General features: G+C 36.8%; 1 pseudogene; it reads left to right on the top strand.

Moving 5' to 3' along the window:
* Positions 1 to 821: 821 nt before the first annotated feature.
* LOC148093230 (malate dehydrogenase, mitochondrial pseudogene) lies at positions 822 to 1,223 on the top strand (annotated as a pseudogene).
* Positions 1,224 to 4,699: the final 3,476 nt, after the last annotated feature.

Below are 4,699 nucleotides of genomic sequence, written 5' to 3'. Positions count from 1 at the left end.
ATATTAGGTTGTATAAATTATTATTTTATAAGAAACTGAATACACTAGATGATAAAATGATGGAATGTTGAAGATGACATGTTTAGTGATGACTTTTAGTTGTGCATATTTATAACATCACTAAGTTATATGAATGCAAAAAATAACACTTAAAGATTACCCGGACTGTGAGATTATCTGGGTTTAGTTTGCTGTGTGACAAAGATCAAGCAGAAACCATGCACTTAGTTTTATAAAATGAGTTAAACTAATTTTAGCTTCTGAGTTCATTTGATGTGATAGTAAAACCTCGATATAATGGACTAATTTGGTGAGGGCGTGTTCATTAAAGCCCAAAGTCCTTTATATAATAAAGTAAGTTTTCTGAATACATATGTTAAAAGTTGACAAATTAGTTTACCTGTTTTTACTTATGTAGACACGTTTGTGTAATTAAAATTAAATAGGTATGAAAAGTTTAATTTCACAGAAAAGTTTTCTATAAGTATTACAGTAATTTTAAATGTATACTGAATAGGTCTAGGAAATGTGGGCATTCACCAGTCACCGAGAGCACACAAATGCACATGGCTGGGGCGCGACTTAGCACAAATGGGAAAATCCACGGAAAACGCATTAAAATTGCTTCAGAGAATCACGCCACGACTCAACAGGACCAATTAACTCGTGTGATACAGTGTTATCACGTGCTAATCATTTCTTGAACATTATGAGGAGTAACTCTTGGATTTAAATATGTAGACTATAGTTGTAGATATGTAATATTTATGCTGGTGAAATCACTACAGGGATTTCAATCACATCTGAAGTTTTCAAGAAACATGGAGTGTACAACCCCAATAAGATCTTTGTGGGGGACAACCCTGGACGTTGCCAGAGCCCTCACTGGGCGCATCCAGGAGGCCAGCTCGGAGGTGGTCAAGGCCAAAGCTGGAGCAGGCTCTGCCACCCTGCCCATGGCATATGCTGGAGCCCGTTTTGTCTTTTCCCTTGTGGCTGCCAACAATGGAAAGGAAGGACTTGTCGAATGTTCCTTTGTTAAGTCCCAAGGAACAGACTGCCCCTGTTTCTCCACACCATGGCTGCTGGGGAAAAGGGGCATTGGGAAGAATCTGGGCAGTGGCCAACTCTCCCCTTTTGAAGAGCAGATGAGAGCTGAGGCCGTTCCTGAGCTGAAAGCCTCAATCAAGGAAGGAGAAGACTTTGTAAAGAACGTGAAATGAAAAAGCAGTTCGTGAGCAGTCCATTTCCTTAACTTATTAAGGCATCATATTACGGTAAAGCCATTTCAGATATCTTTTTATTTCAATTTGTTTTGATGATGAGTATTATATTAACATTACCATCCCTCCCAGAAGAAAAAAAGAAATTTAGCCTCTTCACTAAAATTTGTTTACAATAACAGTTAATTAAAAATAAAAAAAATTAGCCTGTTAATTTAATTATAAACAAATGTTGGTTAAAAGCATTTTTAAATTAACAGGGTGTTAATTTTCACATAGGACATACGGACTGAAAATTTTGTCCCTTACATCCGAAGTCCGTTAAATCGAAGTCCACAAAATTGAGGGTCTACTGTACTGAGCTCCAACTGAATACTCAAAGCCCTTAGCCCATGTTCATATTATCAGCTGAAGAGATTTTATACTGAGCTTAAGTCACCATCATCATTATCTTCAGAACTATGCATCAATTACCTGTCTGGTTTAGGATTTTCTTTCTCATCTTAGATAAGGAGCTTTTTAAATCCTAGTTTTACATGTAAATGATATATAATATTAACAACCTGTAGGCAAACTTATTGAATATTACACCCAGTAATGAACCACTTACTTTCATTGTTCTTACACGACTAAAGGAAAACAGAAGCTCCCAGTAGTCAGCCATTGCTATATATACTGTTACTAATTTAACTTTGTTTTTTAAGGGTTTATCTAGATTAGTTTCAAAGGGATTCCAGATAATACAAGCCGAAGCACAAAGGCTCTATTGACAATTACATACTGAGGATAATTTGGGAATGCTGAATAATAACAGGATATATAAGTACTAGACTCTTCATAAAGTAGTTTTTACTATTATCACCATTTTACAAATGAGGAAATAAAGCCCATAAATGTAAGATAACATTTCTCAAGCTAGAAAGGGATAGAGGAAGACTCAAGCTCAAGGAGTATGAGACTGGGGATAGAATCCTTTCCTCCCTTCCTCCCTCCCTCCCCTTTTCCTTCCTTCCTTCCTCCCTCCCTCCCTTCCTTCCTTCCTTTCCTTCCTTCCTTCTTTCCTTCCTTTTCTTCTTTCTTTTTCTCCCCCTCAACATTTTATTGTGAAATATTTCATACATACAGAAAATTGGAAACATTGTGTAATAAATTCCTGCTTGCTCACCAACTGTTAACATTTTACATACAATATTTGCTTTACATCTGTATAACTATGCATTTGAAAATTTTGTAAACATCTGAAATTTTGGACAAGGTGACATTTCATCCCCATACACTTCAGCAGGCATTTCCTGAGAATGGCATTCTTACCTGTCTGTGGTACCGTTACCCACCTAAGAAAATAATTCCCTAACATTATCTTATATCCAGTTCATACTCCAATTTCCACACTTTTCCTCTAAGTAGATTTTATATCTGTTTTGTCTGAATCAAGATCCCATTATGGTTAATGCCTTGCATGTGGCTGTTAGGGGAAAGTGTACCCTAACCGATACACAGAACAGTCTTGAGGGAGTCTCAGACTGTCAGCTAAAGAATTCATAGAACTGAATTTCTAGCATCTCTCTACAAGTACAGAGCTCTGCTGGAATAAAACCCATCTGGATATTAATCACCATTCAGCCAGTTACTACTGGATTCATGACCTTGGGTGAGTTGTTTGATCTCCCAAAGCCATAATTATTGTTTTTTAATTTCATCTGGGAGTTGTGAGGATTAAATGAGATGATGTAGGCTCTGTGCTTAGCATAAGAATTCAGGATGTGTGGATACAGATCAGAAGGGCACTACCTGGAATAAAAAGTGTACAAGTACACGGGGTACAGTTTTAGAGTCAACATTTGGTAATTCTAAGCACCGTAGCTTAGCCGTGAAGATGATACCACCCACAATTACATCAAATACAGTAGAAATGAGGAGGAAAACACAACTTTAAACCACAACACAGTGGCCCAGATAGAATCACGAAGGGTGGAAAATTGTTCCCAGGGCTGCCCCACTGGGCTTGTGTTTTGAATATACTACATGAATTCTAATTACGAAAGGTTTCATCATTAAAGTTTCACCACCTGGTGAGTCAAGAAAATAGCCCACTCCCTGAGTAGGCTGAGCAAAGGATCTTGACTGACAGTTCATTAATGAATAACATTTTTTCCTGTGCAAGTGGCAATTGAAAGATGAATTTTGTTTAACATGCAGAGAAGTATAGTAAATGGATCACAACAGCATGAGAGAAAGAAGCCTGTTAGAGTGATGAGTTAGGTAGTCACAGAAAACGAAGTTTACTTTTTTTCGCTTATATTGTTGACTATTTGCAACAGTGGCTGTCACTTGATCTTTTTAGCCTGTGGTACCATGTTGTGCAATAAACTGTGAGCAGTAGATACATATAGGGTGTCCCCCCCAAAATGTATACACACACTTTGAATAATTATAAAGGCAGTGTCTATTAAAACACATTTCATTTTCAAAATTGAGCTATCAGCTGTTAAAGTGTGCATACATTTTGGGAGGTATCCCCTGTAATATGAGAATAATGTGGCTATTCTGCATACATTTAAAACATGTATATTGATAGTTTAATTTATCAGTAAAAATAAAAGTATTTGGTTGGCAGGCAAGAAATAAATAGTTTCTTATTAAAAACCCATAGCAGAAGCAGAGTCTTAGGCAACTAGTCTTAGGTAAAATAAGCTCAACTTATCCTATAGCTCATTGCAACTGACGTTTCAAGATCCTCCGCTCATTCCCAGTCAGGGAGTGGGCTAGAAAGTATTCTTGACTTACCAGGTGGTGAAACTTTACTGTAATGAAGAAATCTTTCATAATTAGACTTAAAAGTTAGTTGCTATATAGATATAAATAAAATATATTAATTTTGAAGCATGGCAAATGTAGTCTTCATGGTTATGCTGGCTCCATTCAAAGAAAGGGATCACCTAGTAATACAAGCTTCTAAAATTCTTCCATCTAAAACAACATAAAATCAACTATTTGGAATGTGTAGTTTGTGCATAGAAAGCCTTAAAATAGCAGACTTATCTGGCCTTACGTGAATGTTGTTAAGGTACTGTGGTTGCTCATTTTTTGGAGGCCCTTACTACATCATCAGACTATTCCATCTGAACTTGTCATGGACACTATCAAGTTGTTTCCCCAGACAGTTGGCCAGGACTCCAAAGTCTCCTACTAGCTCTTCTTGCCAAGTCATGGAGGGATTTCACAATCTAGGCAGTACAAGGCACCTTTTTTTACTTTGGGAAAAAAGAATAACTACAACTATCACAGTGATGGGGAGAGATGCTTACTTTACTGGCTGACTTATAACTTAGCTTTGAGATGTTGTCCTCCAGAACTTTGTTATATTGTGTTTTTATTTATTTCTTCTTTTTAAAAATATTTTTTATTGATTTTTAGATAGAGGAAGGGAGAAGGAGTGAGGAAGAGAAACATTGATATGAGAGTGAGACTTGGAC

Source organism: Miniopterus natalensis, chromosome 4, assembly GCF_054644295.1.
Source record: "Miniopterus natalensis isolate mMinNat1 chromosome 4, mMinNat1.hap1, whole genome shotgun sequence".
NCBI lineage: Eukaryota > Metazoa > Chordata > Mammalia > Chiroptera > Miniopteridae > Miniopterus > Miniopterus natalensis.
This window is presented reverse-complemented; position numbering and strand designations above follow the sequence as displayed.